General features: G+C 36.3%; 1 protein-coding gene across 2 annotated transcripts in view; it reads right to left on the reverse strand.

The window, feature by feature from the left end:
- C3H8orf34 (chromosome 3 C8orf34 homolog) overlaps positions 1–13,200 on the reverse strand; it is a 479,559-nt gene that overhangs the window by 106,913 nt on the left and 359,446 nt on the right. The gene's annotated exons all lie outside the window — the stretch shown is intronic.

Consider the following 13,200-nt stretch of genomic DNA (forward strand, 5'->3'; position numbering starts at 1 on the left):
TGCTCCTTTCAGTGGACAGTAGTTAATACAAAGGCAGTGCTGAGAACATGCTGGAGTCAGTGCTCTGTAATGGAGGGGCTATCAATACCTTCCCACTGAAGGCTCATCAAAAGGAGAGGGTATAAAGAAAAGAGTACTGTGACATGTTGACCTCTGGATATAAATGCCTACTGTACATGGAGACTCACAGTAACTATGTTCTCCTGGACAATGCTTGTTTTAGTTAATGTCCACTGATGGGGTTTTTTCCTGGTCTTATTCCACTTCAAAAATAAAAGAAACAAAAATAAACAAACATTCAGTCTCAGGAACTTATTGTACTATTTAATATAATTCTAAAACTGTATTGCTGAGAGATAAAATATACAATATATAAGAAAAAATAATGTGTTCAGATAATTGAAAGTTTAAATGGTTTGTGCTAAGTAAGTTCTTGAAGTAGCATAACGGACAGAGCAATTCTTGATCATTTCTCTTCTTGTCCATCCATAGCTACAGTAGTGGGCTCCAGCAGGAAGGCCTGATCTCATGAAAGGGTATGCACCTCTCCCCAAGACAGGGATTCCTAGGAGGTGCAGTTGTGTGGAAGAATGGGTTGCCAGGGGATATGAAGAGATACCTAAGTTCTAAGTTCTCTAGTTGGAGGAGAGGGATCCAGCATGGCCTTGGCTGCAGAGGTCATTAGCCTTGGGGAAATGATGATGCTTCTATTCTACAGAAGGAGGCCGTTGGGAGGACAAACCTCTTCCCCAGAAGAAAACAGGAAAGAGAATGGGGTTCAGATTGAAACCTATCATGGAAATAACTATATTACAATTGCAACAGAGTCACTCAAAGCATTCTGGGTTTTCCCCTTTTGACAGAGTCTTAGCCTGAAGGAGTTCTGCCTGAGCAAGGCAATGGAAGGAAGTAGTAGCAGGAAGGCCTAATAGCTTGTGCTCCCCTGGGTCCACATACCTTTCCTTTTCTTTAGATTCCTTTAGCGGCAAATAATGTAGGCTGGGATGTGCTTGTCTATTTTAAAAGGATGGATTCTACGTGACTGCTTCTCAACTTTTGTGATGTCCACATTTCTTGACAACATTCAACATTCTTCCCTTCAGGCATTAAACATCTTTTAATTTCCATCACTGATAAAGTAATCCTTTCAGAATGTTTCTTTCCAGAAATGTCTCACTATTGAAATATAAATTCTTTCCTAATAAACATTTTCAAAACACAAGCAAAATCTAAGAGGAAATGTGGAATTTCCAGAATTCCTGTTTTAAGTAAATACAGACATCCGTTTCAGAATTCTTACAAAACACAAGTATTTTCTTTTAGTTGTGACATCATGGAAACATATTTGATTACAAATTACCCAGCTTCCTTTTTACTCCCCAAAAAGTTTGTGTTATTTCTGGATCAAGATTTCCCAGTGGGCTGACCAAAATAACTAGAAGCTACAATTTTGATCCCACCTCTAATTCTTGAGATTCTTGTGAATACCATTTAAGCTTTACTGTTGAAATTACACAAAATCACTAGACAAAGTATTTTTAATAGACTCAACAAATTAAGTTCAAACTGATTAATATATCTCATTAGGCTGGCAAAAAGCAAGCAAACAAACAAAAGCAAACTTCCCCAGACCTTTATAGAAAGAGGAAATCTTTCAACATTACCTGGAATGATGGTCCATGGTTGTAATTTTAATACCTGAGAAGCAGTGACAGGAATTTTGTGTGTTTATTACCAGCTTAGGCAACACACACACACACACACACACACACACACACATTCACATACTAGCATTAAACAGAAATGAACTTGTGTATATATACATATATCTATATATTAAACTATATTCAAGAAACATATTACAAGGCAAAGACAAATTGGTTATTATATAATGGCTTATTTCTCTGAGTTTGTAAAATAAAATTAAAATGGAACTCTCCTGCTTTTACATGAAACATGTAATGCTATAATGACTAAGACCAGAATAGCACAAAGTCTTTGCTGTGAAGTTGATAGAGTGAATACATGAACAGAATTCAGATTTGGATCATCTTGATGTGGGGCTCCAATCTAGCTTCCTTATTTATAAACAGAGTAAAATCAAGGCAAGTCATTACATGCCATACAACTTCTGCCCTTCCATTTATAAATCATATAAGAAGATCTTTGGTAAAAGGGGAGCATTTTCTAACACAAAAAAATTAAAATTCAGTAAATGCTATGCCATTATTTTCCAGAGTGTATTAACATGCAAAGAAAAATCTCAAACTAATAATAAAGAAATGCTGTAATAGTATGGACAGAAGGTAAGGATTTCCAATCCATTGTACCACTGGTGGGTAATAGGAAGTGGGAAGCTTGGGTGAGTTAGAGAAAGTAATACAGCAAATGAGTTTTGGAAACATTACCAGTTTCTTGACTTAGAATAGCATGGAACTGAAGTTTGACTGGGGAGTTCAAAAGAAAACTACAAACAACTAAAAGGAGCATGTTTATCTAATATTGAAAAGGACCGTTATGAATAAAAAGAATGAAGAAATATGAGAAAATATAGTTTCTGTATAATTAAATTTTCATAGTTACTACTAAACTGAAAGTTATTGAATATACTTGCAACAAATGTGAACTGGAGTAAGTTACATAGTAATATAATGAATGCTAGCAAAGTCAATTGGGGCAGGGAATCCCAAGAAAGGCAGGATCAGTGGAACAGGAAAAAGCATTGAAATCCACAATCTAGTAAATAATATGTCAATGCATTTGTTAATGTGGTCAGCAAGATGACCATGTAAACTAAGGACCTGATTGAAATGTCCAGAAAACACATCATGGTGTAAGAAAAGACCTAACTCTACGAAGCTGTTCTCTGACCTCCCCATGCATACGATGGCACATGTGCCCACTAAATGCATCATACACTTATATGGTAAAAATAAATGTCTTTTAAAAAAATCAGCATAAGTTCTCTTGTCACTAAACATGCCACCTGAGTTCAGTCCCCAAAACCAATGTGGTAGAAAGAGAAAGAAAAATCCCCCCAGAGACAAAAGTCCTCTGACCAACACACAAGCTCCATTGCACTCCTGTGCCTGTACACATGTATGTATATATACACACAAACTAAAGATAAAGATTAAGTTTTAAATATTCATTAGTAATCAAAGAAATGGAGTTAATTAAGACACTAAAAGGCAAAACATTTAATTTTATACTTATAGGCATGACAAAATAACTTTATGAGATTTTGTTTATTTTCGTTTATATATGTTAAAGGACTGTTTAATCCTAGTAAGTGAATGTAATGCTTGACAAACAAATCAAATGGACCTTTTCTGGAACAGATTAAGAATTTTAAAGTACCAGAGGCTTTGACCTTTTAAAGAATTTAGCCTGCATGAAGCACTCAGACACTATTTATAATTTATGTGTAGTGTTTCCTCTAAAGAATTGCATCCATGAACAAAATACCAAGGAAGCAAAGTCAGTGTTTGCAGCCCTTTTCACATCAAAACAAACAGAAAATTGGTGTTTGTGCAACACATCAAAAGACTCAGAATTAGCTGTTTGCCAGGAAATGAGACATAAATATTACCCTCAGGGCTGCAAAGCTGAGTTTGCAGTAATGCCATCACCTTCTGATCATGGCCCCTGACAATAACAATAGTGTGGGACAACCTGGCAGGAAAATCCAACTTTAAACCCTGACATTTGTCCAAATATGACAATAGTAACTTCTTGTTTCACACTGAAGTATAAATCTAACTTTCAAAAATGATAAATAAGACACAATAATACACCATAAGTCAAGGCTACACTAATATACACGCTCATTAGTTGCTCTATAAAATTCTGTGAGAATGTTCATCATTCTTTTTTTTAAAATTTTTTTATTGAGTATCTACTTCATTTACATTGCCAGTGGTAAAACCTTTCCCAATTTCCCCCCTTCCAAAAGCCCCCCTCCCCAACGATTTCCTACCTCTCTTCCAACCCCCTGCCTCCATGTATATGCCCCTCTACCTGACACACTCCCACCCCTCTCCAACACACCCCCACCTCTCTCCAACACACTCCCACCTCTCTCCCAACCCCCCCCCCCCCCCGCCCCATCCGGTTCTGATGCCCAACAAGGCCTCCTCTGCCACATTTTTGACTGGAACCATGTGTACCCCTTGGTTGATTGTTCAGTCCCTGGGAGTTTTGGGGTGTCTGGGTGTCCGAAGTCATTGTTCTTCACATGGGGCTATATACCCCTTCAGCTCCTCCAGACCGCCCTCCAGATCCTCCGATGGGGACCCCAAGCTCAGCCCAATAGTTAGTTGCTAGTTTCTGCCTCTGTATTTGTAAGGCTCTGGCAGGGCCCCTCTGGAGACAGCCATGGCATGCTCCTTTTGGTACACGCTTCTCATCTAGTGTCGGGGTTTGGTGACTGTTTATAGGATGAATCCCCAGGTAGGGCAGTCACTGGGTGGTCTTTACTTCAGACTCTGCTCCACACATTGCCTCCCTTGCTGCTCCCGTGAGTATTTTGTTCCCTTTCTCAGAGGAACCATAGCACCCTCACTTGAGTCCTCCTTCTTCTTGAGCTTACTGTGCTGAGTGAATTGTAAATTGTTTATTTTGAGCTTTTGGACTAGCATCCACTTATTAGTGAGTGAATACCATGTGCATTCTTTTGTGACTGGGTTACCTCACTCAGGATGACACTTTCTAGTTCCATCCATTTGCCTAAGAATTTCATGAATTCATTGTTTTTAATAGCTGAATAGTACTCCATTGTGTATATATACCACAGTTTCTGTATCCATTCCTCTGTTGAGGGACATCTGGGTTCTTTCCAGCTTCTGGTTATTATAAATAAGGCAGCTATGAACATAGTGGAGCATGTGTCCTTATTACATGTAGGAGCACTTTCTGGGTATATGCCCAGGAGTGGTATAGCTAGGTCCACAGGTATTACTATGTCTAATTTTCTGAGGAATCATCAAACTGATTTCCAGAGTGGTTTGACCAGCTTGCAATCCCACCAACAATGGAGAAGTGTTCCTCTTTCCAGAGGGGCTGGAGAGATGGCTCAGTGATCAAGGCTACTAGCTGCTCTTCTAATTTAAAGCAATTTAAAAGCACCCACACCGTAGTTCACATGTCTGTAACTCCAATTGCAGATCAAATGCCTCTTCTGGTCTCCAAGGATACTAGAAATACAGTTAGTGCATTGAAATATGTACAAAATACCCCTTCATGTAGTTTTTGAAATTAAATAATTTAAAAATCCTATGCTATTAGTGAAAGGAATTTTTGTAATATGTCTCATGTTAGATCAACACACATAATGGATTCTTTTTCAATTTATTTGAGTAAGCACATTCCTGAAACTCTAGTTATACATGTAACCACTTTCTATAATGAGAAAAATTGGTCTAAATGAATATTGTTGGAAGATGAAATCTACAAATGTGTAAGGTTCTGTAGGAAATCACTCAACATCTGATTGTTTTAGAAGATCTACAAAGTTTTCTTAGTTTAAAAGAAAAGGCAAGAATGTAAGGAAAACCCCTTTATGGGGAACACAAAACTTTTCTATATCTATAAAGGAGTCATTTGATCCATGAAGCACACCTATTATACAAGTTATAATCAGACATAGTAGGTTTTCCTTTTCAGTGTAAGCATTATCGACATGACCTTCCTTCAGCTTCAGCTCAGTTACATAAAAATCCAATCAATACCCAAGACACAATAAACATATCAAATCATTCCCAAGAAGAAGAAAGGAGAGGGCTCTGGTCCTGGAAAGGCTTGATGGAGCATTGTAGGGGATTGCCAGGACAGAGAAGTGGGAGGGGGTGATTGGAGAACAGGCAGAGGGAAGAGGACTTATGGAGAGGGGAGAACCAGGAAAGGGAAAATCATTTGGAATGTAAACAAAGAATATAGAAAATTTTTTAAAAATCCAATCAAATTTGAAGGATCTAAAGCTAACTTCAAATTTTTGAAAATATTAAGAGGTGTTTCCTTTTTTGCTTGTCATCTTTGCAAAAATCCATGAACCATGATATGATCCCTAGAAAAAAAAAACATGATGGTTTCCCTCTACCCAAGATCAATCATATTCCTTCACACCTGTGTGAATTTTGCCATTCTCCTGTCATATTCCCTTAAAATGTAAGTATAAAATTTAACTAGTCTCAATAAATACATGTCATATTTTCACTCAGATGCATTAAAATGACATAGACAGCCTGAATTACTTGCCAAAGCCATCATAAATGCCTAAACATTTATTATTCCATGCATTACCATGTAAGGCAACTTTTTTGCATGTGAATATAATATTTAGAATTTATATTTTTCACAACAAGGTACTTTATATTGTTTGTGGCTATTGTGAAGGGTGTCATTTCCCTAATTTCTTTCTCAGCTTGCTTATTCTTTGAGTATAGGAAGGCTACTGATTTACTTGAGTTGATTTTATAACCTGCCACTTTGCTGAGGTTGTTTATCAGCTGTAGAAATTCTCTGGTGGAGTTTTTTGGTTCACTTAAGTAGACTATCATGTCATCTGCAAATAGTGATAGTTTGACTTCTTCCTTTCCAATTTCTATCCCTTTGACTTCCTTATGTTGTCTAATTGCCCTAGTTAGTACCTCAAGTACAATATTGAAAAGATAAGGAGAGAGGGAGCAGCCTTGTCTAGTCTCTGATTTTAGTGAGATTGCTTCAAGTTTCTCTCCATTTAGTTTGATGTTGGCTACTGGTTTGCTGTATATTGCTTTTACTATATTTAGGTATAGGCCTTGAATTCCTGTTCTTTCCAAGACTTTAAGTATGAAAGGATGCTGAATTTTGTCAAATGCTTTTTCAGCATCCAATGAAATGACCATGTGATTTTTTTTTCTTTGAGATTGTTTATGTAGTGGATTGCATTGATGGATTTCCGTATATTGAACCATCCCTGCATCCCTAGCATGAAGCCGACTTGATCATCGTGAATGATCATTTTGATGGGTTCTTGGATTCGGTTGGCAAGAATTTTATTAAGTATTTTTCCATCGATGATCATAAGGGAAATTGGTCTGATGTTCTCTTTCTTTGTTGGATCTTTGTGTGGTTTTGGTATCAGCGTAATTATGGCTTCCTAGAAGGAGTTGGGTAGTATTCCTTCTGTTTCCATTAAAATAACTTGATGTGACTTGGACCAAACAAGTAAAAGATCTGTATGATAAGAACTTCAATTCTCTGAAGAAGGAAATGGAAGAAGACCTCAGAAAATGGAAAAATCTGCCATGCTCTTGGATTGGCAGGATTAATATAATATAATATAATATAATATAAAATGACCATCTGACCAAAAGCAATATACAGATTCAATACAATACCCATCAAAATCTCAACTCATTTCTTCATAGAGTTAGAAAGAGCAGTTCTCAAATTCATCTGGAATAACAAAAAAACCAAGATAACTAAAACTATTTTCAACAACAAAAGAAATTCTGGGGGAATCAGTATCCCGGACCTCAAGCAATACTACAGAGCAGTAGTATTAAAAACTGCATGGTACTGGTACAATGACAGGCAAGTGGGTCAACAGAATAGGATTGAAGATCCAGAAATGAACCCACCCACCTATGGCCACTTGATCTTTGAAAAAGGAGCTGAAAACATCCAGTGGAAAAAAGATGGTACTGGTTCAACTGGAGGTTAGCATGCAGAAGAATGCAAATTGATCCATTCTTATCTCCTTGTACTAAGCTCAACTCCAAGTGGATCAAGGACCTCACGTAAAGCCAGACACACTAAAACTAATAGAAAAGAAACTGAACAGGGGGAAAGTTCATGAACAGAACACAAATAGCTTATACTCTAAGATCAAGAATTGACAAATGGAACCTCATAAAATTACAAAGTTTCTGTAAGGCAAAGGACACCATCAATAGGACAAATAAGCAACCAACAAATTGGGAAAAGATCTTCACCAACCCTGCATCTGACAGAAGGCTATTATCCAATATATACAAAGAACTCCAAAAGTTAGACCCCAGAAAATCAAATAACCCTATTAAAAATGGGGTACAGCACTAAACAAAGAATTTTCATCTGAAAAACTTCAGATGGCTGAGAAGCATCTTACAAAATGTTCATCATAATTAGTCATTAGGGAAATGCAAATCAAAACAACCCTGAGATTTCACCTCACAACAGTCAGAATGGCTAAGATTAAAAGCCATTGCTCATGAGAAAGCAGGTGTTGGTGAGGATGTGAAGAAATAGGAACACTCCTCCACTGCTGGTGGGGTTGCAAATTGGTACAACCACTCTGGAAATCCGTCTGGTGGTTCCTCAGAAAACTGGGCGTGTCACTTCCAGAGGACCCTGCTATACCACTCCTGGGCATATACCCAGAGGATTCCCCAGCATGTAATAAGGATACATGATCCACTATGTTTATAGCAGCCCTATTTATAATAGCCAGAAGCTGGAAAGGACCCAGATGTCCCTCAACGGAGGAATGGATACAAAACATGTGGTATATATACACAATGGAGTACTATTTAGCCATTAGAAACAATGAATTTATGAAATTCTTAGACAAATGGATGGAGCTGGAGAACATCATACTAAGTGAGGTAACACAGTCTCAAAAGATAAATCATGGTATGCACTCACTGATAAGTGGATATTAGCCTAAAAACTTGGAATACCCAAGACATAATCCGCATATCAAATGATGTCCAAGAAGAACGGAGGAGTGGCCCCTTGTTCTGGAAAGGCTCAGTGCAGCAGTATAGGGCAATACCAGAACAGGGAAATGGGAAGGGGTGGATGAGGGAACAGGGGGAGGGAAGAGGCCTTATTGGACTTATGGGGAGTGGGTAGCCAGGAAAGGGGAAATCATTTAAAATGTAAATAAAAATATATCGAATAAAAAAAGAAAAAAATAATTTATATTTATCAAAACTCATATGTTTTAAAAATTGATATTTGCATAGATTTGGTTCAATATGTCCACACTTGATGTTTTAGAAATCAATGTCCCTGAAATTTCTAAAGGAAAAAAAAAAGTGCCACCTGGTTCAAAAACTTGCTCAGAAAACCTTGTCTGCTATAGGTCCCCATTTCCAGCAGCTTTCTTGGCATCCAAGAACTTTAAGTCATAGAAGCCAAGTAAAACTCCATGGAGAAAATGAAGGAAATGATAAAAACCCTTCAGTGCCAAATCAAACAGGCACTCATGATTGTGCTGTAGAGAAAATTCATTCCTACCATTACCTGCAAGCACTTGGTCAACTCATTGTTTCAAGACACAAAATTTGCTATATTTAAGGTTTTTCTTTGGTGAGATAGAAATGAACATTTATTTCTTTTGCTTTTCATTTTGAAAGAGAAAAGTCAAATAAAATATGCTTAGGCTTAAGTTCATAAATGCTGGTTGTCTATCTGCTTTCCTTGCAAGCTGTCTAATGCAAGAAAAACATTACAACTTCTTCACCAAGCTATTCAATCTCTGTATCAATTTACATAGAATTATATACCCTATAAAATATGGAAAATCATTTACTTAGCATGATATTATACCTCAGTGTGGAAAAGTATTTGTAGGATGATTTAAAATATCAACTTGTAAAGGTGATGAAACAGAAAATTTTTATAGGGTAGATTTGTTGGGGGTAGTTAATAACCAGAGTAGTAAGAAACAAGGGAGAGAGCCGAGACAGCCAAATCCATAGTTAGGCAAATAGTCTAATGGCCATTCTTCTATATTCAAGGTATATGAGCATATTATGCTGCTTTAAATGTACACACGTGTAACTTGCAAAAGAAGAGATAAAGATCTGAGAGTTGGGAAGAAACAGAATTAATCTCTCAGGTGAGCGCATACTGCTTGGTTTGAAAGAAGGAACCAGGCAACTGGAGGAGTGAAGGTATGTCATCACCCTGCATATTCCAAAGGTCACATGACTACAGCAGATTACAGATCTCCTCCAGTTTTAGCAATCAAAACTTCACTGTGTAATGGAATTCCTCTTTTAATATAATTCCCTAAAGCATCCAGGATTTAATATAAGAAGATTCTATTCTGGGTATTAACATTCACACAGGAAAAAAGATACACAGCAGAGACATAGCTGACCTATGCACTTCATTTGAGGATTAATTTTTAAATGAACAAAAACCAATTCATCCAATTCTCCCCAGGATAAAGAACACATTATGGAACAATGCCCTTGCTTGTCAAAACTTTCTGAAGTTATCAGGTAGTTGTTTGTAGTGCAGATGTTGTGAACACATTTTTTTTAACCTTTAACCTTTGACTTATCAAAAAAAACCTACTATATTTGGACCTCACAAAATTTATGCATTTTAAATTTCATGTGCATATAGGGTTGTTGGCAAATGAACCAAACACAGAAATTTCTACTTCCAGAAATGTACAAGTCTCAATATTGTCTAGAAGTGGTTAAAAATATCAGCAAAGAACAAAAGCTAAGTACAATAAAGGATCAAGCAAAGAGGACGCTTTGTTTACTAATTGACAAAATGCAGTATCACCCAGACTCAAAACTGACCAAACTTGGCATCCAACTAAGCTAAGGAGGCACTTTACTGAGATAATTTCCAGAATCTTCAGAATACTTAGGTGGCCACAAGAAACATGTGAAGAGTGTCTTGTTCCCCTTCTCATTGTCAGGAAATCTCTTTTGTCCTGACACCCAGGTCTGCAAGACCTCTTCAATTGTGGACGACCTTAGCAAAGCTAACCTGTAAAGCCCCTTCCTTTCAGGAAAAGCCACCTCTTAGAATCTAATACTTCAAACTGCAGCTTTTCACTGTGTTTAATCAAATGATGAACTCTTTGGTATTAGCCAATGAGGATGGACTAGATTGTGTGTGTGTGTGTTTTATACTTCAGGAAGCTATTTAACAAGGACTTAGGAATGAAATAAGCGTGGTCTGTGCCCTGTCCCAGGATGCATCCTAAAATGTGAGACCTCAGTTTACTCACTTAAAAGTAAATACAACTTAATTCTCAGGATGAATATTATCTTCCAAGTAATTCTGTCAGAGAAAGACAAAAGTTCAAGAATATTACTGTCCAGTGTGTAAAATACTTCACGGAGTAGCACATTTGTGCTATTGTTGACACTACACCCACTCTAGACAAATCTCAGCAGAAGTCCTCTTATTTTTTGTTTTATTTTCAGTAAACCATAGTAACCAGAATGTCCTATGGGAGTCACTGAATAAAATAAGTATTTCTGAAGGAAGAAGTCAAGAACACACTGAAGGTCAAATGTCTTTCCTGATCATCTCTCATCTTTGCTCTGTGTCCATGAATTTAATGAGTATCTTTAAAATAGAAAAAAATAAGATGAAGAGTGCTATAAAAATTGTGAAATTTGAAAACCCTTTATGTAAATCTTGATCAATCATTTACCTAAACATCTGTCTGTGACACTTCTGAAGCTAAGCCACAGTGGGCAGTACCTGCTGCTTGGTATTTTCCTTTTGAATACATTTTTCCTTTTGTTCACACATTTTTAATAAAGAGATTTACCTGACAAATCCAGTTTTAATCTGCATGGATTATGTATATACTAAAAAGCTTTCCAGAACAGAAAAAAGAGAAAAATTCCAGAAGAATGATTTGCTTTGAGGGGTATAAAAGGATTAAAATAAAATTCTAAATCTAATCATGGCCATTCTAATCCTAAAGTATTCAGGAAATATTGAAAGCACAGCTCCATCCATGAGGAAAAATGTCTGCTGGGCCGGGTTCACTTCTGCATGCACAATGCCCACCAGGGAGGCGAGTGAACAGAATGACTGGATGTGTATAGATGAAATAACTTCACTATTTGTGACATATTCATACTTTTACAGAATATCACTGAAAATTTGCTTTGATATATTTTATATTTATGAGAATAGTAAAAAGAAAAGTTATTTTTGCTTTAATTCCCTGTTAGTGCTTAGAAAATGTTACTAGCTTCTCTTTGGCTTACTAAAAATAATGTCCAAAAATATTACAAATGCACACTTTAGGCAATTTACATATAAAATATAATTATCCTAAAATTATTAACTTTTTAAATATACATTGTCTTTATATTAAAAAGAGCTACCACTTATAATTATCATATTTATAGCAATAATTTATCTTTTATTATTAATATTACTCATTGCCAAAAGAGATTTTAAATAAATAAGCTGATGTTAAATAGAACCAACTAAGTTTTAAGAATTCAAAATCTAATAGAAAAATGATAAAAAAAATTGTTATCTGAGAACATTTTTCATTGGAAGAGCACTGCTTGATCATTGTGGGTAGAAGGTAAACTCTCTAAGTGCCAATATAAAGTCATTTACAAATCACTTGATTAAAAAATGCTAATGTTTCCACTGGCACATCAGAAGTTCTAAAGTAAGCCCAACATTGTAGGCAGAGGGTAATTTTATAAGGCTATTAGAAAAATGGATCTCCTAGTAGTATCATTTTTAATTAAAAATATATTTTGTTTAAAACAAATAGGTTAATCATGTAACTCAGACTGGCATCCAACTGCCTACGTACTTAATGAACTCTTGTTCCTCCCGCCTCCACCACTTAAGTAGTAGAATTATAGGCAAGAACAATTAAGCCTAGTCTAACAGTATACTTTTAGACATGCAATGAGAAATAAAACTTTGCTAGATTTCACAGGTGACAAAAATATACCTTTTAAGAAAATCGTGATTGTCAAAGTTATTGCAGTCTGATCAATAATCCTGCTTGAGTATCATGTAATTGTGGATATGCACGGAAGTCTATAAGTGAGAAAACTTTCTTTCAAATAAAAGTTGATGAAATTCTGATTTATCATTAAAAATAATATTGTATTTGAAACAAATGTATTTATGCATTTATAGGAAGTGTGCAAGGTATATATTTGAAAGTATACAATGTAAGAATTGGCTGAAAGTATAGATTGCATGTTGGGTGAATAATTTGTCTTAGAGGAGACATGCTGGCAGGTTGTATCGTAGATGAAACTGTTAATTTTACACGGACAAGAATCATCTGAGAATGGGATCTCAGCTGAAAGATTGCACAGATCAGGTTGACTTGTGGGCATGTCTGTGAGTGTCTCAACTGCCACTCATCTAAGAGGGCTTTGCGACTGTGAGTAGGATCATTCCCTAAGCAGGCAGTCTTGGGTT

The sequence above is a fragment of the Apodemus sylvaticus genome, chromosome 3 (genome assembly GCF_947179515.1).
Source record: "Apodemus sylvaticus chromosome 3, mApoSyl1.1, whole genome shotgun sequence".
Lineage (NCBI taxonomy): Eukaryota > Metazoa > Chordata > Mammalia > Rodentia > Muridae > Apodemus > Apodemus sylvaticus.